Here is a 26,995-nt window from a genome sequence, read left to right on the forward strand (position 1 = left end):
GGCAATCCAAAAATACACACTAGCTGGCCCCTCCTTGCTCACTCCCTCTCTCCAATGTCAAAGCCTCCTTTTGTGCAGGCAGATGGGGGCCTCTTCCTGGCCAGGCAGCCAGGAGCAAAAGAGGTCAAGGAGGCTGAGGGTCCAGGTAGTGGGTTGTGGGACCCCAACCTCACCCAGCAGATTTTCTGGACCTGGGCTCCATCACCCTTCCACACTTCCCAGACCAGGTGGGCTGTTTCCTGCCTCCCTGCCTTCGCACATACAGTTCCTTTCACCTTGAATACACTTCCTCATCCTTTAAATCCAAGCTCGGCTTTAACTCCACTGGAGAACCTTCTCCGAGTCACTTGGGGCTCCCCCTGCATTCTGCACCCACCCCAGTCACAGCCGTTTTCTGGATGATGCTCTCACGGGGTGGTGAGGTCTTGGCGATGCTAGCTTTGCCTTTGTACTCCAGTCTCTGGCACAGACAGGTGCTCAGTAAATCCGGAAGGAAGGGAAGGATGGAGGGAGGGAAGGGAACAAAGAAACACCTCTCATAAGATTGTAGAGGGTCTGGACCATGAGCACCTGGCAAAGGGCTGGGCACAGAGCGAAGCCCACTCCCTTCCTGTCACCTCCACTTAAGCCTGGGCTCCAGCACCTTCTGCCTCATCTGATTTGGAGCCGGCTCAGGGGTCCTCTCCATACCCGCAGGTCTGTGTCTGTTGCCCATTTGGATGCAAAGTAATGACACCAGGATGCAGACATGCACTTGACTTCATAAGGAGCTAGTGTGTTAGGGAGAAAAGCCTCCATTCTCAGAAATCCAGGACTGTGCAAACTTTCAAGGGCCTGAGCAGAGGGTTTCAACCAGTTTTCACACTGAATACTTTCTGCAAACAAAACCTTACCTGAGGCCATTATATAAAACAGATGGAAACTAAGCTGCTTGGGGCGAAGTGGTGAGTGTTGAAGGCAACTAGGAGACAGGACCAGAGTCCCCTTTCCCCTGTAGCTCTGGGTCCCGGGGAGATGAGGGCTGGGGTTGGTCCTGGCAGTGGGATGGGGCAGCCTGGAGAGAGGGAGAGCCCTGGGGAGAGTCCAGTGGCTGATATTTACTAACTAATACAGAAGGGCTTCAGTATTTTCAGAACTGTGTGTTCATGCCAGTGTAGCTGGGCCAAGGAACTCATCTTTCACAGCAAAAAGCCAGTTTATACCAACAAAAATAAAAATATGTCCTTGGAAAAAATCATAATGACTTAAACCTTTTAAAAAAATAAATTTTTAGGCATGACTAGAAGTCAATAATAATGTGGGGTGGGAGGTTTAACACAATCTAATTAATACTTTTTGACACACGAGGATCTGTACTAATAAAAGGGTAATATGCTAATTAGACTGGACATCTTCCAAACATTCTTCCGGACATCCTTCTGGAAAAAGCCACTGCAGCAGGGGCCAAGGCAGAAGCAGGATTGGGCCTAAAACAGCAGTCAGACATCCCCTGAGGGGTCCTGGAATGGAGAAGGTGCAGGCTGGGCTGAGGGACCTCCCCCCCACCAATGCATGAATTTCATGCACCGGGCATCTAGTAAGAAATAATTTAAGACTAAACAAAGGCTCTTGCTTAGTGATAGTCATCTGTGCAGGGTCAGCCTTGGGTTTCTCTACAGGACCCAAGGTATTCATGGATAAATTAATCCCTTGAGATTGACACAAATCCTTCACATACAGGGTGGGGCAAAAATAGGTTTGCAGCTGTGAGTTTGAGAAACAGAGTTTATTTTTGTGTTATTACTGTATTAATTTCCATATGTACAACTGTAAACTGACTTTTGCCCCACCCTAACACTATGAAGAATAAAGCTTAATTGAGAAACAGTTTCTGGGTAGTTATCAAACCTATCTCATTAGCATCACAACTACCTCTTTCTTTCATTCTAGATGTACTTGATGGCAATCCAAACCCATGGCTCAACAAAGTAATGAATCAAGATAATTTAGGAACCTTAGAATAAGATTGAAATTATGGATGCTGCACTAATAAATTCCAAATTCCTTGTGTGCTGGCCCAAACAATATAAACCAACAAAAACTAGAAAAAGTATTGGGGATAGCTATGTGATTTTATAGATTTTAGGAACTTGTTTCCTATTAATTAATATCTCTTTACATATCAGTAAAACATGGCAAAGGGTAGCAGTGATTCTGTATCTGTCCCTTTAGCTCTTCATTCTCCTATGGTGTCATTTCATAAATTCATGAAAACATGGAGAATTTAAGAACCATAACCCTTCACGTTTTATATGTGTCACCTAGTATTTAGCCCATAGTAGCTAGTCAGTAAATGTTTGATTATCTTAAAAATAGTAGTTTAGCTTTCAAAGGTTTTAAAAACAATCTTTGTAATCTGGAACAAGTTTGGTCAAGAAGATGGCTAAGGCTTAGTAGTTCAGTAGTAGAATGTCTCAAACAACCTTTCTATGTCTGTCAGACACAATTCTGTTTTCCTGTCTTAAGAAAAAAGTAAAACCAGAGTCACCTGGATAAATGGTTTCCTAAGTGTCCTCTCTTCTCAGGTCCCCATGACTTTATGAAGCAAGCAACAACAAAACTCCTCTAAAGCTAAACTAACGTGAAATAACCCAGGGCTTGAACTTGTCGCATGACGTTGCTTTAAATTTTAATGCGAACGCGGGAATAGATTTGTGAACAGCAAGGTAACGCAAAGGCCATGAAATATTGATTCTGTACATTTTCTTATGCATTTTTATTCTCCAATTTAGTAAATTTTTCATCTTGCCTGCACTTAGAGGTTGCCTGTGAAGTCATTACTGCCAATTGTATTAGCTGTTGTAAATAAATAATCGTCGCCCGAGCTGTTTGTATGATGGGAGGTGGACAGGACCCTGTTTCTTCTGAGCACTAACTTCCCACAGCCCAGCCCACGGAAGATGAAAAGGGATGATCACAATTTTCCATAGAGCACAATAGCATACACTTTCTAAAGGAAGGAGGCTTTTAAGTAAAGCAACAATGACGAACTCTAATGTTTTAGCAGATAGGAGACCACCATTCTGACAATCACCCATTTTGGTCTGGACGAAGGTGGAATTGATTTTTGTTTGTTTGTTTTTAAATCAAAACATGAGGCTAGAATGCCATAGCATATATGCTTCTTAATACATCCTAAGACAATCAAGTGGGAAACATTTCCTATCCCTACTTTAGAGAAAATGAAAGTGCAAGAATTTTACCACTAGTCCTAATTCGTATCTATGCACAAAGTGTCACATTTTCTTAATCACATAGATAGACAACTCAGTCAGATGTATACACATATAATACCTTAATAAAAAAAAAATAATAAAAAATATATATTTTAATTAGAGGCCCAGTACATGAAATTTGTGCACTGTGGGTGTGTGTCCCTCAGCCCTCTCCAATCTGGGACCCCTCAGGGGATGTCCGACTGCCAGTTTAGGCTCAATCCATCTCACAATCCAGGACTGCTGGCTCCCAACTGCTCGCCTGCCTGCCTGCCTGATTGCCCCTAACTGCTTCTGCCTGCCAGTCTGATCACTCCCTAACTGCTCCCCTGCTGGCCTGGTCACCCCTGACTGCCCTCCCCTGCTGGCCCAGTCACCCTTAACTCCCCTCCTATGCTAGCCCAGTTGCCCCTAACTTCCCTCCCCTGCTGGCCTGGTCACCCACAACTGCCCTCCCCTGCCGGCCATCTTGTGGTGGCCATCTTGGGACCACATGGGGGTGGCCATCTTGTGACCACATGGGGTGGCCATCTTGTATGAAGGCGTGGTGGTCAATTTGCATACTGCCTCTTTATTATATAGGGTTATTGACTTCAGAGAGGAAGAGAGAGAGAGAGAGAGATAAACATCAATGATGAAAAAGAATAATTGATTGGCTGACTCCTGCATGCCCCACACTGGGAATCGAGCCTGCAACCTCTGCATGTGCCCTGACTGGAAATCAAACTGTGACCTCCTGGTTCATAGGTCAATGTTCAACCACTGAGCCATGCCAGCCGGGCTGTTTCCCACTGTATTCATTCTGTATTCCAAGTCTCTTTCCTAGAATATACGTCTATACTTCTATATTCAACATCTTACAGAGCTGAAAGAAAGATGGAAACCACTTCTGATAACAAATGGCATGTCCCTTGGTAAATAACACATGGGAGGGGTCTGCCCCTTGTGAAAATCGCCATGATTCTTTTACAGATGTTATGCATTAATCATTGCTTCTCTGTTGTTAAGTCAGATTGGCTGTTTCTCTAGGTTCCTGTTACATTGACCAGCGGCCCATTATGACTATTCCATAGATCCTAATTTTCTCATTCCATATTTCCAGAACACAACAGGAAAGGAGGTGGGAAAAGAGCAGGTTGGATATTTATTCTTGACATAGATGAAACTATGGCTTCTCTTTATTTGATCAGCAACAGGGCTCTTCATTCTTATTTTTTCTCCATATTTTATACTTATTACAATTATATGTGCTTGCTTATTGTAGAAAAAACTTAAAAAAAACATAAAAATAATAAATATTTGTTTAACTCTCTACCTCTGACATCTCCACCTGGTGAAAAAGAAACAACACAGGAGGAGAATAAAGATCTTTAATAATGTGTTACCTTACTTTTTACTTAGGCATACATTTTAATAGTCTTTAAATAATCCTTTAAGAATTTTAAACACTGTTGCAGCCATTCTTAGTTTTTCTGTTTACTTTTAAATCCTTAAATCCTCGATTCATATACTATCTAAACTTATTGTGAAAAAAAAAAGAAATTTAATTACCTAAATAAGGTCCAAGTGAGATTTTTTTCTAACTTTGGTACTTTTGTGTTTGTTCAGTAAGTCAGCATATTGGGGGAACAATCTTATATATCTTCATCTGACCACACTGAATGTTGAATTAGGCCAGACAGCTTGCATAGGTGCTCACCTGTAAATACTGTCACCCTACAACACATATGGTCCTAGCACAGGTCCAGCAAGATGTATCAAGTCAATCCAAGCCCCATATGTTTGGATTAAATGTCAGAGTGAACACAAACATACATCTCTTCTTAGACTCTTTTTAAACTCTTCACTCCACCCCTAGCTAAATCCCCATTGGAAAAATCACAGAGGGGAGAAGTGGGCAGGGAGAATTGAAAATGAGGGACTGACCCAATGCAACTATAGGAGACTGGGAACATTTCTGTAGACATAGTGCGGAAGGCATGAGACTCAGGAAGACTTTAAGGATACAACTTACAACTCTTTCCTAAGAAAGAGCATTACTGTCAGGGCTCTGGCGGGATCTATGCACTTACCTGGAGGAGTCAGAACTGAGTGCATGGATAGGCCATGTGGCAGGTGGTGACCTCATAATTTGGGCTTCCCTTGAACTTCAAGGATCAGCATTGTGACAGTAGCAACTTGAGAGCCCAGGATTAGTGTGATGGCCACACAAATAAGAAAGGGCTGAAAATGGTGAGGACTTATGTGTTATGGAAAAAAACTTGAGGATACCCTGGAGGAAATCATTAAGTTTTCCTAATTAGGAGTAGGAAGTGTTGAAAGTGAGGGAGCTCCCCTGGTCAGTGACACTGACAAAGATCAGAGGCTCTGAAAGCAGGGGCATTGAGAAGACCTAGGATTGAAGAAGCTGCCACATCAAAGAAAACCCTTTCAGGGTTACAGAGGCACTTCCTCCAAGTGTCAAGCAATAGCACCAGGAAAGAGCCTGGGCATAGCCAAAGTTTACACTGGAGCAGAGGCTGTGCCAAATTAAAAGGGAATAGAAAACACTGAGGCGAGAACAACAACAGCTTCTCCATGCATGGAAAGAATTGCTGCCGAGATAAATATTCTTGTGAACACTACTCATAGCTCAGGCTTCCTCTTGACCCCTATCCAGCTGCTCCATAACAATGCGAGTGTTATAAATTTACACCAAAGAAGCCCTCCAGTTTGAGATCTGAGAAGCCAAGAACAACCAAAGGGAACCAGAAGGGGAAGCAAAGACAATTTACTCAAATTGTTTATGGAAAAACACCAGCCCTGCTTACACATCACATCACTTAAAGATGAATAATTAAAGTGGCAACAACATCAACTCTGAGGAACATTTCAAATTATGAAACATTGAGAATATGCATGCCATGTGCAAAGGACATACTCAACAAAGACAATGTCACCAATGTCTTCTTGTGTCTTAGATGCTATGTGAGAAATTAGGGGCTCTGTGAAACCAGAGATGAAAAGTGGAATAATAAGATTTAAGGGAAAAGAGAGATGGGCAAAACGTAGGCAGTTTAGTAAACTAAATTACATAAGAGAGAGGGATGTAAGGACAGAATTCAGTATCTGTTTTGGGAATCCTAAAACCAAGAGACAACACTTAAGGGTCAACTAAGTGACCTGGGATACGAATCAATCAGAACACCTGAAATAGAGAAAAAAGGGCCAGAACTGTGATGGTGAAAAGAAAGAAGATGCTAGGTATGGAAGACGAGAATGAAGATAAAACAGACATAATTCATTTCTGAAAAAGATCCCCAAAGAAAGAAAAGGAAACAGAAATTAGCAATATTATAGAAGGATCTTCCTGACACAAGGAAACATGGTTTCATTCTTTGGAAGAGCCACAGTGTGTTATAGAGCATTAGTGAAATACCTAAAGATATCTTGGTAATTTTGTTTTAATCTTAAGGAAAAAGAAAGGATGTGACAAACATAAAAAGAGGAGGGAGTTGCTAAATAGAAAGAATGAGAAAGTCATCTAGCTCCAGAAGTCTTTTCTACCACCAGAAAGGTTAGGAAAAGAAATGGGACGACTTTCAATCCATTCTTCTCAAAGTGGCCAGATTGATCTTAAAATGTGTATCAGATTATATGACTTCTCTTCATGCCCATCAATGCTAAAACAAACAAAAGCTTAAAAATGACTATAAAGATCTACCACTGACTACCTGTCCATTTGTATTTCAAGCAACAGTGATTTTTGGTGTCTGGACACCCTGACTTCCTTCTCATTCTCAAATGTGCTAAGCTCTTCTCATCTTCATATTCATGGCTATTATTCACTCTGACCAGACCCTGCTGCCCTCAGTGATTCCCCTTAGTGACTTAGACACATTCTTCAAGTTTTATATACATGGCCACTTCCTCAGCGTTTTCTTTCCTTGGCCTTCAGTTAAAATTAAGTGACTCCCAAAATTCCATTTTTATGATCATGCATAAAATTAAGCATTTTAAAGTAAACATTTTAGTGCTATTTCATACATTCACACCTCTATCTAGTTCTAAAACAGTTTCATTCCTCCCTTCAAAAAGCAGCTACTGTCCATTGCTCCCTCCTCCCAGACCCTGGCAACCACTAATCTGTGCTCTGTTTCTATGGATTGACTTACTCTGGACATTTCATATAAATAGAATCATAATATGTGACCTTTGTGACTGGTTTCTTTCACTTAGGAAGTTTCCGAGGTTCATTCGTGTATCATGTATTAGTACTTAACTCCCTTTTAAGGCTGAATAATATTTCATTCTATGTAAATAATTTGTTTAGCATCCATCCATTGATAGACATATGGGTTGTTTCCATTTTTTTGTTCTTCTCCATAGTGCTACTATGAACATTCATGGATAAGGATTTTTAAGGACTGAGTGTGTCCCCCAAATTTATGTATTTATTGAAGCCCTCATTCCCAATGTGATGATATTAGAAGATGGGGCCTTTGGGAGGTAGGTTTAGAGGGCATGAGGGTGGGGCTGCCATGATGGGATTAGGGCCTTTATAAGAAGAGGAAAGGACCCCAGAGTTTTCTCCCTCTGTGATGTGAGGACAAAATGAGAAGGCAGACATCTGCAAGCCAGGAAGAGAACTCTCACCAGATCTCAACCCTGCTGGCACCCAGATCTCAGAATTACAACTTCCAGAACTATGAGAAATAAATTTCTGTTATTGGAGCCATCCAATCTATGGCATTTTGTTATGGTTTCCAGAGCTCACTTAGACAGATTCTTTGCTTTCAATTCTTTTTGGGCATCATGCTTTTTAAATTTCTTGCACATATCCATATTTCCAGTGTAATATTTTTTGTATGATTCTTTATTTAGTGTACCTTGTACACACTAGACACGGAACCCCCCAGGTCCAAGAAACATTTGTTTCATTTGCCACTGTGGCATCTAACACGGTGCCAAGCCACAGGAGGTACTTGATAAATGTGTGAATGAATGAATGCATGAGAAAACAAGTTAGCCAGATTGATGACCAAGCTAACAGGACTTGAGAGTCAACTTTTGAGGCATCTGGAAAGAGACAAGGCAAGATTTTTTAGGTAGCTCCAATGCAGCCTGTCACTGTCATTGAAAGGATATCCCTCTTCAGTGAGCAGGCATCATTTTACCTGGCACATCCCCAACTTGGAAAAACCCCAGATGTCACAAGTTTAGGGAAAGAAAGTTTTGGTCATACTTTGTTCCACCAAGGCCTCAAACTGGTGCTGTCCACAGCAAAGACAGATTATTTTTTAAAACATATGTTTGTATTGATTTCAGAGAGAGGAAGGGAGAGGGAAAGAGAGATAGAAACATCAATGATGAGAGTGAATCATTGATCCATTGCCTCCTGTATGCCCCCTACTGGGGAAGGAGCCCACAACCCAGGCATGTGCCCTGACCAGGAATCGAACCATGACCTTTTGGGTCATGGGTGGATGCTCAACCACCGAGCCACTGCCGGCCAGGCCAAAGACAGATTCTTGTTGAGAAGTCTGGGTAGGGGACTCCAAAGGCACCACAGATCATAGGGCAGAGCACATTCTGCATTTCCAAGCTTTTCTTTCTGCATTTTTTCAGATAGACAAGTCAGGTAATATGAATGCTCAGGGTTGATCATGCTGGTTTTTAATATTCTGGGGCTGAAGTTGAGTTTGGTTTCCATTTGTTCTTTTGACCGCTGTTCCACCAACTTTCTGTGTGTCGGCACTCTTGGTGTGCAATATCTAGTTTGCTCTGTAATGTAACAAAGCAAGCCTGTTCTGTAGGCTAAGGGATATAGCTACTTTAACAGTTTTACCCTCCATTCATTATCTCTGATGCTATGCTTCTGGGTCCGCCTTCGTGTCTATTTCTTTCTATGAGTGTGTGTCTCTCTCTCTGATAGCTTCCCTCTTCTATTCTGACTTTATCTCTGCTTTCTCTATATTTGTCTCTGCTCTTCTTCTTGTTCCCTCTCTTTTTATCCATATCTCCCGTGTCTCTCCTAAGGGAGAGAACCAAGTACTGCATGAGCTATGTGTATATATTGCTCTATCTCTTCAGGGCTGCTATTGTCCCTTCAATAAGCCCCTTCCTGTCTCCAAGTGGCTGCTCCTATCTCCTTTACAATCGGGGAGACCGGAACTGGCTGCAGTGAATGTGAGGAAGTCTTTATAATGAACAGGATCTCTCTGCTGTTTACACAAACACTTCAACTACACAGGGAGCCAAGCAGACCCGTCTGATGAGAATGTAATTAAATGTGGGGGAGTGAATAGAAAGGGTGGTGGGCAGGCCAGGCTAAGTGATAGGGCAGAAGGGTGCTGGGAGATACCAGATTAATACAGGGGCAAAGCTTGTGTTCAACTGGACTCCATAATTATGCACTGACAATTTCTAGGAGCCGGGTCCTGAGCTAGGGGATAGAGAACCCTGTGACATAGCCACTGCCTTGCATGAATTTCACTTAATAATATAGTGCCAGAGTGTAATAGAGATGCAGACAGTGGGTGTAGAAGCTGTGAGAAGGAGACTGGAAGGAAGATACTAGAGGTGAAGTGGTCTTTGAGCAGAGCCTTGAAGGAAGAAAATGACTTGGTAGAAAGAAGCTGAAGAAGGCATGGGGTTCTAGATTACAGAGCAGATGGAGCTAAAGTTCATATCAGGAAAGTCAAGGTGCTCAAGGGGACTGAGAGGAAGTCCTGATTTTAACATTTTGGGCCACCGGGTAGGGAGAGAAATAGACAGGTGGGGGGCTGTGAGGTCAGGAGCACTGGACGGGAAATCAAAAGACCCTGTGAGTCTCTGTAGCGCTGTCCAATAGAACCTCCTATATCTGAAGGTAGAAATGTGTCAGAGATGATAGCCACAGATAGCTAATGACTAACTGAGCTTTTAAAATGTGGCCAATGTGATCGAGGAGTTAAAATTTTATTTTTATGAGTTTTATTTAATTAAAACATCAATTTAAATGGTTCTTATAGCTAGTGGCTACTGTGTCAGCACAACCCTGAGAAGTCTTGGCCAGCATCCCTGGAGAGATGCCAGGACCATGTTTTCCAAAGACCAGTGTGATGAGGGGTGTGGAGGACCTGATACTTCAGGGAGGGAAATGCAATAATGTAAGGAGGAGCAGGTAAGGGCATGGACCAGGGACACTCAGCGGGATTCAGTACCTTAATTGGGGGATGTCACACCAGGAGATGCAGGGCAACTGAAGCTGGAGTTCAGCAGCAAGTTAAAGTTGTGTCCTTGGGCCTTGGATTCAGGTTGTGGATGTGATGGTGAGACTGAGAAGGTCTCAATGGTAATTCGGCTATGAGTTCAGGAATATTGGAATCCTATCTTTGACAAGCTGCCCCTTCCTTTCAGATCTCTAAGAGTGTATCCCCTGCCAAGGGAGCACGGGAAACTCCCAGCTACAACATCCTGAGGCCCAAAGGTGCCCAGGGGCCTCTCCTGCCTCCTTTTTCTAAAGGCATATTTATCCTCTGATAAAAAAATGGACTCAATTTAAAACAAAGGAAATTTAATCAGATCTCAACAGTTTATTTTTGGAACTTAACAAAATCAATCCAAAGATATTCATGGAAAAATAAAGGTCCAGAGATAACCAAGATGTGTGTGAAAAAGGAAGAAGGGAGTCTTGCTCTTCCATTTAGTATGATTTCTTTTTAAAATATGGTAATTAAAGCAGTGTAAATTTGGTACAGAGATAGAGAAGTTAATCATCTGAGCAGAATAGACAGCACAGAAAAAAACCCTTCAACACACACAGGAACTTGGTGACAGACAGGGATGGCAAAACAAATGAGTGGTAGTGAGAGGGGATGTTTTATTCAATACATGTTGTGGGGGAAGACTATCATTATAGAAAAAAATGAACATTTTATCCTAACTTTATACAAACATCAAATCTCAAAGCAATAAATACCAAAAATAATGGAACTTTTAGAAGACAATTTATGAAACTGTATTTGTGATCTTGGAGTACAGAGGTTGTTGGTTTTTTTAAAAACAGTAAACAAAAAAACACAAACACCAAGGATAAGATTGATATATTTGACTAACTGTATAAAGTCAAATATGATAACAGATATTTGTATAAATAACTGACAAAAGGATATTATTTGGAATATGAGATGAATTTCTATAAATCAATTATATGAAGCCAAATAGTCCATTGGAAAAAAAATGGACAAAGGATACCAGTAGAGGCAGTGCAGCATATGAAAATCAAACAGCCAACACTTACATAAAAAGAGCTCAACCACATTAATAAGTCATAGATATGCAAGTTAAAATGAGACACCATTTTCCCACACATTATGTAATGCTGATTTTTGCTGAGTATGTGAAGAAAGAGATACTCTCAAGCATGGCCAGAGTGAATGCAAATTGGTGTGACTCATTTGGATATCAATTTAGCAACAGCAAATACAATTGAAGACATGCACACTTCATGACCTTTCACTTCAATCGGTAGGTGTTTACCTTCCATAATCTCTCACACATGTGCACAAACTCTCATGGACGTGTTATTTGTGGATAAGGGACATTGGAGACACCAACTGTAATGATGACATATATCAATGATATCATATCAATACATCAATACATATCAATACTTCAGTACAACATCAGGGTGTGAATTAATAAACTGTAATCAAGAAGAGATGTTAGCTATCAAGTTATTAAGAGATGCGGTCACTGCCTAACAAAGGCACGTGTACTAGTACGTATGCATTTATGGTTCTTCCTTTTCTTGTTCTTGCTTCTGCACAGCTGCATTGGAAACTCATTCACCTGCCTCATCTCCAAAACCCTGCCGGCATTACCTAGTAGCAAATGAAGCCTTGAAAAGGGACATTTCTCCCCATTGAGCCTGTTCACAAATGGGCTATAAATTCCACTTAGAGCTCCAAAATCAAAGTACAAAAAAATAGTCAAAACATTGGCAGCCTCACTGAGGAGCACTGCTTCCTACAGGGGCTGCTTCTGGGAAGACAACTTCATTTGGCCAGACCTGCACTGATGTGTATGTTAATAACATGGCCTCCTGGACGCAGAGACATGTTGAGGATTTCCCGGGGCTTGGAGAGAGGTTGGCACACACTGGCTTCCCAAGATAAACTCCAAGTCGCATAACCAGGGCCTGACATCAAATTGAAAGACAAAGGAAGCCTTGCCAGTGGACCCAACAGAACCAGACATTTTAAATGGAATCAGTACAATGTAAGCTCCACAAGATCCAGGACCTTCCACCCATTTTTATTTTTCATTGAATCCCCAAACCAAATTCCTGGAACATAAGATATGATTAGTAAATATTTGTGGAATGAATGAACTGAATTCGGATCATCCAGCCCTGATTGAACTGCCACTCTGTGCTGAGCTGGAAGCTGGATTTACAGTTGCTTCCAGCCTGGGAAAAGAAATTTAAAATCCAGTAATGATAATGGAATATGTTATAATCAAAATGTGTCGAATGGCTGGGGGAAAGGGACCATAATTACTTGTGCTGGTAGAGGAAGGGGCAGAAAGGAGGTAACATCTCAGGGCTTTGAAGGGTGCAGACAGGAGAAGGAGTGGGAGGTCATTTCAGGTGGAGAGGTGAATGGGAATGACAGGAAAAGGTGTGCAGGTGTGGAAATGAGTGGTCGATTTAGGGACTACCTGGTGGAGTGAAAGAGGCAGCTTCCAAAAGCAGCTGCAAAGGAGACAACAGCCAGCAGAGCCAATGATTGTACATAATTGGTTAATCACTACGTTGTACAACTGAAATTAATATGATATTGTATGTCAACTGTAATAAAAAAATAAAAAATATAAAACTCTGAAAAAAATAGCACCTCTAAATTCCAGGTACCATGTTTCATGCTAGAGATACAAAAGTAAATGACATAAATGTGTCCTTGGCCACTAGGACAATCTGCTGTGAGATGTGACCAAAGGTTCTGTCTTCTTTGTATTTCCAAGGCCTACAATGTACTTGGCACAAAGCAAATGCTCAGTAAGTGCTGGATGAACACATGGAAGAATGATTCAGAGGAGTTTGCTAAATCGAGATGATAAATAAAAGTAAAGGGCAGGCTCAGGCTATATGTTTATGCAGAGAAAGGAAGCAGTGAAAGATTTAGAAACAGTGTGGTTTTTTTTTTTTAAATATATTTTATTAATTTTTTTACAGAGAGGAAGGGAGAGGGATAGAGAGCTAGAAACATCGATGAGAGAGAAACATCGATCAGCTGCCTTTTGCACGCCCCCCACTGGGGATGTGCCCGCAACCAAGGTACATGCCCTTGACCAGAATCGAACCCGGGACCCTTCAGTCCGCAGGCCGACGCTCTATCCACTGAGCCAAACCGGTTTGGGCTAAACAGTGTGGGTTTTGCAGTTACTGACCCAGGTTCAAATCCTGGTCCTACCAAGTGTAGAGAATCTGTGATGAAATTATTGAAATCCATAAGCCTCAGTTTCCTCATCTCTAATACCTAGGCCATCAAGGCCAGCAAAGCTGTTATAGACAAGGGCCTCTACCTAAGCCATTTTTAGGGCCACAGACTCTATAATGTAGTTTCAGCATACCAAGGCAGCTGTGTTTAAGAGCATCTTTGGAGTTAGATAGACCCAGTTTGAAGCAATGCTCCACTACTGTCAGGCTAGGCAACATTGGAAAAGCTTATTAACATCTTTGCAGCTCAGTCTCCTCATCTGTGAAGTTGGGATAAAGACTGTATCTGTCTCAGAGGGTGTGGAGGGGGCTTCAATATGTAAAACCAGTGCCCAGCATTTACCAAGATCTCTTAATAAATGGAGTTTAAGTTATAGTTGATACTAGATGACCTGATATTTGATATCTCAGCTACTAAATTGTAATAGCCCATAGCAATATAAACCTACACAACTGTTGAGCTGGTTATGCATTACTATGTATCAAATCAGCACAGCTTAGTTCCTAGAACAATACACATTTATTACCTTACAGTTTCTGTGGGTCAGAATCTAGGCAGGGCTTAGCTGGATCCCATACAAAGCTGTACTCAAGGTGTCAGTCAGGGCTGGGGTCTCATCAGAGGCTCATCTGGGAAGGATTGGCTTTTGTAGTTATTGGCAGAATTTAGTTTCTTCCTGGCTGTTGGCCAGAGGCTACCTTCAGTTTCTTGCACCTGGCTGGTGTTCACAAGCTTTACCTGGTTCGATTGCAACTTTCCTTCTTTGGGGAGTATAATCAAGAGGCAATGCTGCCCTACAAGTCATTATTTTGGTCATTTTTCCTAATACACAAGGCAAATACTTTCATCAATAAAAGAAAACAAAATATAATAGCCAAAAATAAAATATATAACTGAAAGGAAAAGAAGAAAAAAACTATTTTTTTTTTTTTAAAAAAAAGGAAGTCACCTGAACTGGATTTCTAGAACATCAAAGGAAACCTTTGCTGTGAGAAGAGACTCAGCTCCCAGGGCTGTCCTTGGGCAGGTCATGGAGAGGACAGAGCTCTGAGCCAGGGCTATGAGTTTGGTTGTCAGATCCTGCTCTGAACTTAAGTGTATTTGAGGACAAAATGAGTTGTCATCTGAACTTGTTAGAGGTCTTTAAGGACAGGTAGCATCTAAGATTTTGGAAAAATCAGCCTTGTCTTGAAATTGACATGTACCTGAAGGTGACCAGGCCTCTATCTTTCCATTCGGTGGCTGAGACTTGGGGGGAGCATAGCTTTGTGGATGAATGGATTTAGGGGGAAAGCCAGATCCACTTAGCCACAAAGAGGAGCAGATGCTACTTAAATACCATCTCTGCCCACTCTGAGTGCTCCCAAAGTCTGGACAATGGCAGGCAGGGTAGACAAGCCTATTACACCACCCACATGCTCCAAAGGACCTTGGAAACAGGTTTTCATGGGAGGGGGGTGACATCAGTACTTGGATGGAAAAAGCTGATTGAAATCAATGAGAATTGATTTAGAATGTGGGGCCACTGTGTTAAAATCTACTACTTCTTGATAGAGCTTCATGAATATTAACAAGGTTAAGATCAATAATGAGCTGATTTTCAGATGCAAACCTGACTTCCTCATGTGTAGATTAGAAGATCTAAATGATATTTCTTTCGGCACTGCTCCCACCCAACACTGAGTGGGACTAAAATCCCAAATCCCAGATGGAATCTGCGAGGTACAGGTCTTGTCACACATTTTCACATACGAGTTTGTTGGACATCCTTTCTCCCTGTGTTTTGATGTGAGGATGTTCTGTGTCTGAGGCATGTGAGAAAAATATGTGCTTCTGTGTTTACCATTTACTGAGTCATCAGTCTTGTTTCAAGCAGTGTTCCGCAGCACTAATCTTGACCTTCTTCATATCGCATTTTACTTTTGCCATGGCCTTATAATGGGTCTTCTTGCTTTCAGTCTTGTCCATTTTCAATCCTACAAAACACCACAAAAACATTTATCTAAAGCTCTGACTCAAACAAATCTCTCCTCTACCCCCAAATCTGCCGAATCTCCCCCATTGCCTTCAGGGTGATGTCCTACCTCCTTAGGACAATATTCAAGACCTGTCATGGCTTGGTCCAGGCTGCATTTATATCCCCACCAACATCACACATTTCAGCTGGGACATAAAAGACGGGAATGAGCTAGCTCTGAAAAATCAGGGGGGAAGAGCATTCTATACAGACACTAAGATTTAAAGAGCCTCAGGTTTAAAAGATCATGATGTGTTCAAAGAACAGAGAGAAAGCCAGTGTGTGTGTGAGGGAGTGTGAATAATGATTAACCACTTAGCAATCACACTTTCCTATTTGGGTCTGACCTAAACATCACCCAGGATATATTAGGAAGATTCTAGGCATTCTGTGGGGTGTAGTAATCAGTGTAAAAATTGTGATGCATATCACACACTAGAACCACATATTTTTATAGCACAACTATGTTCCACTCCACCCCCCCCCCCCCACACACACCCCCTGCCACCAGACCCCTGCTGAATAGAGGGAACTTGGGCAGGAACCAGGACCCCATCACAGCTCATCCAGACTGAAAGTGGGATCCCAAGAGTCCCTTTCCTCCATGGTGTACACTCAGACTTCTTTCTCACCAGCTGTAGGACTTGGATGAGGGTCTTGCTTCTGCTGGCCAATCCGGAAGTTGAGGACTATGTTCCCCTCTGTATTTCTGCAGTCACCTTCTGCAGTGCCTTTGAGTGAGGTCAAACACTTCTCAGAACACCACTTACCAGGAATTTCTCCTGCCCTGGGCATAGACTGGGTCACGTTCACTTAGCCTTCCATTACTGACTGACCCTTTATCTTCCACTGAGATTTATTGGGAGCTCAGAGACACGAGCAGTGGCCTGGGTGCTCATACTTCAAGACACACTGAGCACATTACTGTCTCTCCGCATTCTCTCCCCTCCACTGACTCTTCTGGTTCTCCTGCAGCCCGAGAATGCTTTGCAGATGTTGAAACTGAGGCTTAGATGCCATGAATGATGATGCCCCATTCTCATGGTAGGGGAGACAGAGTTGTCAGGGTGGATTCCTCTGCCTAATTCACTACCTATTTTTTTTCTTCATGTCTGCTCCAGGTTCTCAAAATTGGAGGTCACATAACAGAGAAAATTCATTTCAATGTAAATTCATATCCCCCAACTCAGACTGGGCCTTAACACTCCTCCATTGTACAAGGACTCAGCCCACACTTCCATCCTTCCCAAGGATGGTTTCAAACCTTTTCTACTTCCCCCAAACCTGTTTCTTTGCTCTTCACCCCTTGCTATCAGCAGATGACCTCAGCTCCTGATTGGCAGCATTTCAATCAGGGAACCCACCCCAGGCCCGTGGATGCTCCCCTCCCCTGCCTCCCACAGCAGAGCATCCCAGTGCCCACTGCACTCACCTCCCCAGGTGGACCACTGTCTGCGGCTGCTCCCTATCCTTCCCTTTCTCCTCCCTTACCAGGCTGCTCCACAAAGAGGCTCCTGGTCTTGCTTGTTTGTTCGTTCCTAGTTCCTACCTAAGTTGCTTTTCCTTCCCACCTCTAGCTTCCCCTTCTCCATTCTCCTTTTTAATACCTAAACTAAACACCAGCCTGCACATCACCCAAAGGATCCCACACTTCTTTCTCTGTCTCCTTCTCCTTGATCCTCAAATTTACCTGTTTATTTATCCATCCATCCATCCATCCATCCATCCATCCATCCACACATCCAAGTTCAAGCCAGTTTCTGGCCAATTTATCAAAATCTCACCAAACTTTTCTAGGACATGCTATATATAATTGTCATTATTATTTTTTAATTTAGTCTAACCACATAGTTAATACATTTTCAGCTTAAAAGTACTGAAATGATACAAAGCAGAAATCACTACCTAACACTAGCAGGTTCACTTACTCCCCCAAAGGTAACTCACATCAATTTTTATGCATATGTACACAGAAAAGGGCATGTAGGTGTGTGGTTTAGTTATGCAGCAGATTGTACATATTGCCCTGCTCCTTCTTTATTCATGTAAGCATACAGTGACAGTAGAGTGACCAGCTCGTGAGAGTCAACTGTGTGCATCTCTTCCCAAGTCCACATTCAGTGCCATCATGTTGGTAGCTTGAAATTGGCCATGGTGCGAGTATTTACACCACAGGAAGCAGCAAATGCTGCAAACCAGGGCTTTCTCTCCCCCTTCCTGCCTGGCTGGAGAGTCAGTTGTTAAATATAAACTGCTGATTATATGTATCTTTTCTTATCTATTTGAACCCATTTATTTATTTGTCTTAATTGTTGTAAAATGTTTAACATCATAGACAGGTCCAGCTTATTTAGTCATTCCCTGAATGAAGGCTGCTCACATTATATGCATGTTTTCACTTGCACACACAACCCTTCACTGAACCTCATGAGTTATTTTTATGTTTGGACACATCTGTGAATATTTTTCTCTGAGGGTTACTTAGCAGTAGTACTCTCAGGTTGAAGCAAATATAGGCCTTATATTATAATGGACAAGGCTAAATTGTTTTTCAAAATAACCACTAATTTACACCCTTATCAATAGTATGAGTCAGTACCATTGTGATACTTTGAGATATTATCAGTCTTTTTCTTAATTGTACATGGTTGATCTCCGAACTGATAATTCCCCTAGGCAGATAAAAGGAATAGGACTACTGTGTTGAAGTATTATTAGTAGTAAAAATTTAATGATAATGGTAATGACATTGATGATAATGATAAAATAATCTTAAAAGTAGTCATGGTTCATCATGTTTCCAATATGGCTGCCAGATGTCCAAATGAAATAATATTCTAAGTTTACATCTTCTTATTGCAGAAGATGTGGTTCCTAAATGTCAGTGAAAGAATTAATTGAGGGTTTAGGCTTGTCCTGGTACTCTGACTGAATAAAACTATTCTCTTATGGATTCTAATTTTTTGATCCAAAAAATGTTAACTCTAACTTTTTGTGCAGGACATTTAATTTAATCACGGTGACCTAAAATCATAGCCTTTCCTCGTAATGGTTTTCAAGTACCATTTCCAGCACTCAAGATGAAGAGCTCAGGAATAATTCAGGGGCCTCCTCTAATGCCCTCACTTATAGACCTCCGGCAGAAAATGGGCGTTCTGCAGTTTGTTTTTACTGGCTGTATTGATCTGATCTGCAGAATTTCTTTCCTCCACAGCTAAATCAGTAAAACCCACACTTAGCTGGCATTTTGCTCCAGTGCACTGAAGAAGAGTTGAATTTGGAGTCATGAAACGATATATTGTCACTGTTACTGATTCCGCCATGTCGCTATTAAGGGGAGTCTATAAAATTCTTGCCTGTGTGTGGAAAATCACTATTGCCCAACAGCAGGGATGAAATAACCCTTCTGAAAACAAGATACACCTACTTAAATTCCATGGTACATCTCTTTAGTTGCCTTTGGTGATGTGGGTGGCGTCACCAAAGGGTTTATTGGGATTTTTCAAATTATAAGGAGCACAGAATCTTTCTTTCAAGATCAACCTTATGCTGATCCCTACCTCTTCAGAATCAGGAGTTACACATGTAAAATGTTCTTTATATCATAAGAACTAAAATTTATTGAGCTGCTATTGTGTGCCATGGTGTGTGCCAGGTACTTTCTAGTTATTTAATTAATCTTTACCACTACCATATTGAGTAGTTACTATTATTACTCCCATTTTACAGATGATAAGTCTGGAGCTTAGTTGCCTAACAAAGTCACACAGCTAGGAAATGATAGAACTCAGAGTCAAAGCCAGGGCTTTCTTCTTAGAGACCCTGTCTTCTCCTAAGGCGGACCCCTCTAATTTAATTATTTTTTGGTCCCTGACTAGTCCTTAGGTTTATTAAGTGCAGCCCGTGAGTGATCAAGAATGAGAGCCATGGGCGAGGGCCACAGGTGGAGCAGGAAGACCCCAAGCTCTACCGTGTGTCTCTTCTTTGGTATTTTAGGTAGGAGACTGCAAGGCTGGCTCACTCCTCTTTCCTTCCAAGACTCGAACATTAACTAGCTCACTGCTCATTTCTGCCTTTTCACCTTATGTAGGCAAAAAGAAATTTTTAAAAAGGAAAAGAAAAAAATGAAAGAGAAAACACACACATTCCTCATAAACAGGAAAAAAAATAGTATCTCTGGGAACAAAGAAAAGGCTGGGTTCCACAGGCGTGCCTGCTGGAAAGAGGTCTTGTTCAGTGGGAGCTGGGAAAACAAAGGGCTGCAGCTTTCCTGGGTTTGATGTTTCTCTCCAGCGGAGCACCACCATTCAAACTAATCAAAGTTTGCCTGGGTTCAGAAATGCCACACCAGCACATTCTGCATTCCTAGTCCCCCCAGCACACTGTCTGTAAGTGAAAAACATCTGCATCGAAAACAAGACAATTAACAAGAAGACAGGCGAGATGCTAATGCTATGCGTCTATTTTTGGTCCCCAGCTAAAGGGGGAGCAGAAGGAGGGAAGGAGATCGTGCCTTCCTCCTTTTTTCCCATTTATTTTTATATATTTTTACACTATGGTAAAATATACCTAATATAAAATTGTCCGTTTAGCCATTTTCTAAGTGTACAGTTTAGTGGTATTAAGTCCATTCACATTGTTGTGCAACCATCACCACCACCATCTCCAGACTTGCTCATCCTCTGGAACCGAAACTCCCCATTCTTCCCTCTCCAAAACCCCTGGCAACCACTATTCTACTTTTTGTTTCTATGAATTTGACTACTCTAGGTGCTTCATGTAAGTGGAATCATTCAATAATTGTCCTTTGTGACCTGTTTATTTCCATTAGCATTATGTTTATTTCCCTTAGTCTTATGTCTTCAAGATTCATGTTAAAATTTCCTTCCTTTTCATGGCTAAATAACATCCCATTGTATCTATTGGCAGACACTTGGGTTGTTTCCACATCTCAGCTACTGTGAATAATGCTGCTATGAACTTGGGTGTACAAATATTTGTTTGAGTTCTGCTTCTAATTCTTTTGGAGCCCATGGTAATTTTGTAGACATTGCTATACCAGAGTGTGCTTCTAGAAATCTTTCTTGAATCTCACCTCTGATGTACTCAACTCCTGGGAAATATGGGGGCATGCCTGGGAGTGCACTGCCAGGCACTGCCACTCCTAAGGGTCTTCTGGGGGAAGATGAGAGCCTGTCATCATCCACATTGTGGAGAATTTGCCTCCAAGGAAAGAACATGACCATCACATAGGTCCAAGATTGAAGGGCAATTAAGTTCCTAGAAAGGGGACTTATGTGGAAGCCTATAATGCTGAAGATGTTAAACAGGTATGAAAAATGGTATAAGAGACAAAAACAATTGCATTCACCTCAGTAAGCAATATTGTTTTTCTTTTAGGAAACTCAAGGATGATGCTTTGGTGAAAGGGGTGTGTATTTATTTTAGTTCATTTCTCTGGGCATAGCCTGGAAGGGTAAAGATCATTTTTCATATTTCCACAAGCCACCTGGGAAAACAAAAAGAGGAGAGGAGAAAAAGCGAGAAAGAGAAGAAAATTCAAGAAGAGACCAGTTGGTCAGGGTCTCAGGAGAGAAAGCCTACCATTGAGAAATTCCCTATGTCAGGGGCAGCCAAGGAATGTCTGGTCAATCACAGATGGCATTCAACTTGGTGTCCTGTGCTAAGTCATCTCCTTGTTGTCATTATCAACCTTTGGTGAATGTCTACTACCCCAAAGAGTGTCATTTTGGTAATATTATTGGGTTATAAAGGAAGAAAAGGATCAGTGTTTGGCTTAAGTCCCCCCCCCCCCCCCCCACCAAGGAGAGGCAGGGACAAGCATTTGAGTGGAGTAGTTTACCTGGGAGTTGGGAAGCCAGTAGGGTAGTGGAGATAAGTGAGATAAGAAAGGGAAGGAAGCTAATTCAGGATGAGTTCATGAACAGGTCAGCTCTGCACACAATGGGGGCTGAACCCCACAGTGTCCTCTGGGAGACTGTAGAACAAAAGACTCAGAATTGTCCCTGGGGCAAGGGACTGAGAGCCAGAATTGCTCTAAGTGTGATTCTCTTAGCTTTTCAGACAGAGGGCAATTACAGATGCTCTGGAGGATAAGCTGGGGAGACTCTGTGTGACTTCAGAAAGGGTTAATGTTGCAGGAACCTTGGAACCTTAAGGTGAGCTGGTAGATGGTGAAGTTTCCTTGCAGACCTGCCTGACAGACAGTCATGGGGTTGAGCTTTCCTGCTCCACTGCCTGAGCCACTTCTTGCCTCTGACAGGGGAGGGAGTAACAGTAACAGGAAAGGGAGACATGGCACTAAGAATACGATCCATCTCTTCCCCCAAGAAGTGTTTTCAACAAGATAGGATATGTGCTGTTGACATATTTCAGATTTCTACTTATCAGATTAATGTGTGACTCATTATTCAGTGTACCTTTCTGTCTTTCTGTCTGCTATGGGAATAATGATATAATAATGATTTTAAACACTTCAAAATAAATCACAACTTTCAGTTTTTAAGTATGCTTGCCAGCCCTTCCCCTGTGGATAAATTTTATATAATAGTAATTATGGCCTACGTGGAGTTTTGTATTGTGTTTTCATCATTTTATCATTTATATTTCATTTTAATTTTCTCCATGGTCATAATAAATCACAATTTTAATAGCAACAAAGTATTCCATCCAATGGCTGGACAGTAATATATCTAATGGATCCCATTTCTGGACATGGGGATTATTCTAGTTTAGGTTCCATGGAAACCAAGCTCTGAGAGGGGGATTTGCAGGCAGAAAATTGAATAAAGTGTTGGGGGTGGGAGGGAAGGGGAAGGCAATACCTGTAAAAGGTCAGGATAGTGCAGGGTCAGCAGAGGGAGACCTTAGCAGTCATGGCTTTGCCATGAAGGGCTCAGCCAACCCAAGGAAGAGCTTTGAGGCTGGGATGGTCTTGCGGAATTATCTCAGGCTGGGGCCTGAGGTCAGGACCTTTATACCACCATATGGATTAGTCATTGGGTATGAGCTATAACCTCAGGCAAGGTGGTTTTCTTCAGGCAAGGAAATTCAACAAGGCTAGAGAGCTTGGACTACCTTCCAGGACCCTGCAGAGCCATCTGGGTAGGGCATCACAGCTTCTAGCTTGAGGGTGTTTTCCAGTTTTTCTAATTCAGATAGCATAATAAGGAACATCTTTGGACATAATTTATTTCCTACACTTCTTTCTAGAGAGTCTGGGACATTATCAGACATTGGAGCTTATGAATTTCCAGCCCTAGAATGACAGAGAAATTTTTATAATTTTTCTGGCACTAACCAAGTTGTTTTAAGCCCTTTCTTATTTATTTAATTTCTAAAATGGTGACACCAATTCTAGCTAATCAAAAATGTAGGGGAAGAAAAGTTACATCATGGATCATGGGCATGAAGCATTTTTGATATTACAATATTTTCCCCACACTTATTTATTCCTTAAATATTCCAATTGGCTGAGTCTGAGATGGGGTCCAGAGACCTGCATTATAGACTAGTATATCATCTATTTTTATTCTATTTATGTCAAAAAATTTCACAGACACAGCTTTAGAATATAAAACTTCTTAATAAATCCAGAATGCTTTGTTGTTGTTGTTATTATTATTACTACTACTATTATTTTGGCTACTTTCTGAGAAGGGAAACAATTTGCATCCTGTTTCCTTTGCTTTTTTTCAAAACTTCTACCCTTCATCAAGTTCCCACCTTAATTGCAGTACACTCTTTTGTTATCTTGTCACTTAAAACTCTTCCAGAAATAATACAATTTGAATTATAAGTGTATTTTCATATGAGGTCCCATGTTTCTGGGACATCCTGCTGTACATTGCCTGAGACCCCAAAATGTGGAGGTTACTGTGTTAGTATTTTCTAATATATTATTTCATTTAATTCTTAAAGCATCCCCTGAGGTTGGTTTTCTCATTCCCATTTTCCCATAACAAGAAATAGAATGTCCCAGAGATTGAATAAAAAACCCAAAGCCTTGATGAGCTATTAATTACTCCAAGGTGTTAGGTTTGGCAGTAGCTCTTAAAAGTTGTATCCAAAGCCAGACTCTCAGACATTCCTCTCAAACTCATAGGTATCTGTAACTGAAGACTTTTTCAGTTGTAAGTCACAGAAAACCCAATCCAAACTGGCTGAAGCAAAAAGGGAATTTATTGGCTCATATAATGAAAAACTCCATGAGTAATCAGCCTTCAGATGTGGCTTGATACAGGGGGTCAAATGATGTCACCAAGATTTCTTTGCCTCTCAACTTGAATCAATATGTTTTCTGTTTTGTTTCCATTCCTAGGTAGACTTTTCTTTTGAAAAGTGGCTTCTAGCAGCCCCTTCCAGTGGGAAGGAGTTTTAGGTGGTCATGGTCTGGAGAGGTTTCCTAATCAAAGAAACTTAGGACACGTGCCCACTCTTAACGAAGGACATGTGCCCACTCTTAACGGTAGTCTCTCAATAACTCTGGGAGGTAGGTACTCTTATTAACTCCATTTTAGAGATGAAGAAGCTGAATACTTGGAAATTTAAGTGACCAGTCAGAGCCTGTGTTAAAAGTGGGATTACAACCCAGACAGACTGGATTCTGAATCCATTCTCATTCCCACAACACTCTGGCTTTGTAAGTTGTATTCTGTCATAGTACAGTGCCAATATAATGCCACAGGCTTCCCATTATCTCTTTCTGAACTAAGCCTAGATTACATCCAGCCTCACATCTCTTCTTCTGCAGTCTATTTAACCCAGACATCTTTCCCCAAATCACCCACATGTTCTCTCATCTACACCACATGTGTAGACACCAGCCACATGTCTGGCTCTGTTCTAGACACTTGGGAATGGGGTTGGGACTACAGTGGTCAAGAAGCCAGACCTGATTCCTGCTTATACAGGAACACCTACACAGGTAAACAAGTGTGTTTTTTTATTTTTATTTCAAATACCTTCACATGTCACCTGGGGTGAAAGGCATCAAATGAATAAACACACATAGCTCTTGAACTTTGAGTATTCTTCCCTCAGTGTTATTTATGTCCCTTTACATCTTGGTAGCTTATACATCCTGGTTCTCAACCTCAAAATTCTGGCTTGGACCTTTTTGTACATTCTTGGACTATATTAAATTCAAAGTGTGTTGGTTTTTCCAGTAGTTCCCCAGTCTACAAGAGCCTCTCAAAAATGTATAGCTCAGGACTTTGCCTAGTTATGAAAGTGGGAATGTATGTTCTTCATGAGTATCAGGTGTTACCTTGCAATAGTGACATTGCTCTCTGGTGCTGGTCCTGGAAGCAGAGCAATCATACCCATGACACTGAAAAGACCTGGGCTAGGAGTCAGAAGGTCAGCACCACAGCTCTCCATATCTCTGGGTGGTCTCGAAAATCTCTTGCCTTTCCTACATATCAGACTTCTCCTTTGCATAAAAAAGACACTGAAATAGAGCAATGTGAAGGGATATTACCCACTGGGTCAAGATTGGAAAACAAAGATGCATCGGAGATCATTTATGAGGTTCTTAGTGAAGTCAGATTCTGATCAGGCATGGAATGTTATTAGGGAGTTATGCTGGCCATGTGCTCAGAAGGACATCAGGACAGGAGCCAATTCTGGGAGCCAGTAGTTCAAAATAGACTCAAGTGCCCATGTCATAGGACTGACCAGGGAAGAGAGAATGTTGGTGAGCCCAATCATGGCATCAATGTGTAGCCAGGAGTCATGTGTGTCTTCTTGAGGCTGCATCTCAAAGTCAGTTCCTCCGAGTCCTGTCCAAAGTCTGCTTTCATGAGGCAGAGACTCTGCCTGCTTCACAGCTTTGCCACAGGCAGTGGATCTAATTGCATGGATGGGAAATTCTTGCCCACATTAGGAAGACAGAGAAGTCCTCTCAGATGTGGCAAATGTTAGACATACTCGCTGCTCTCACTCCTACACCCTGTGTCTGTGGAAAACATCACTAATCAATTACTGCCTCTTTCCCACTGGGCTTGGACATAGCTTTAGAGTCTTCAGCACAGCCTTCCAAGCAGCCAGTACCAATCCGTTAAAGATGGCACTTAAGATGAAACTGATTTCCCAAACTAGCTTTTGGATTGTTTAATCCACAGTCCTTCTTACAATGTAACCTGAAGTTTCCTTCTATGGTAGATGGCAAAGTGGTTTGAGGCTTGATTCTCAGACCAAGTGCAAAATCATGTGAGCTACAAAGACAGAGGTAAACATAAAAGTTTCAGGAACATGTTTACAAAAGAGTTTGGTAATAGCACCTGTTTAAGCTGCTGCTTTAGGTCAGACAGTAAGCAGAGAAAGCCCATCAGACATGGTTAGGGAGTCCCCCACTCAGATCTGTCTGGCTTAGTAGAAATGAATGACCACATGGCTCCTAGAGCGTCTGGTGTATCATTTCAGCTTTTTGGCTTTCATTCAGATTGGATCTTAGGTACAGACAGGATCTTGTCTACCCAACCCTTTTTATCGTCCAAATATCATTATAATCTGCAAGTTTATTAAGCATTAATACATAATGGGCTGGCTTTGTTTCCAGCCTTTTTCAGCCATGTTTTAGTAATGGCGGGTTTCCAGGGAAAAGATCACAGGTGAGTGAGCAACCCACATCCACATTCATATTTAATCAGATGTTAAGAGGTCCTTGGGCAGGATCCCAGAGTTAGTGGGGGAAATCTACAAGACACCATGGGGTTTTGACTCTTAAAGGGACAGTCTTAGTGTTGATAATACAACACTAACAGTGTACAGAAAAGAGATCGAGCAAATAAGACATTTACTTGATGTTTTAGTAGAGATCTTGCCTGAGTTGAAAGCAGCACAGGCTGCAAACTCTGGTGTGAGGTTTAATCTGAGTTGCACCTACTTTGGAATAATGTGGAAAGTGTGACCCTTAACAGAGAAGCCTGGATTGTCTCAGTGGCTGCAGTTTACTAAAAGTCAGCTATTGTCTTCATTAGAGAGAGAGGGTGGTGCAGTGGAAAGAGATTTGGGTTTAATTTAAATTCCATTACTTACTATATATATTAGGAAGGAATCACAATCTTCTATATGAGCCATATACCAACGTATTGAAACATAAATACAAGGGAAGATATGTTTTCTAAGGGCAATTCAGTTCTACTTTGGAATCAACTGAACAAATGTGAACTTGGAGGCTAGGTTTTATCAGGGCATTTACAGCTAGATCATTTCCACCATAGGACAATGGACTCTAG

This window comes from Plecotus auritus, assembly GCF_963455305.1.
Source record: "Plecotus auritus genome assembly, chromosome: 8".
NCBI classification, from domain to species: Eukaryota; Metazoa; Chordata; class Mammalia; order Chiroptera; family Vespertilionidae; genus Plecotus; species Plecotus auritus.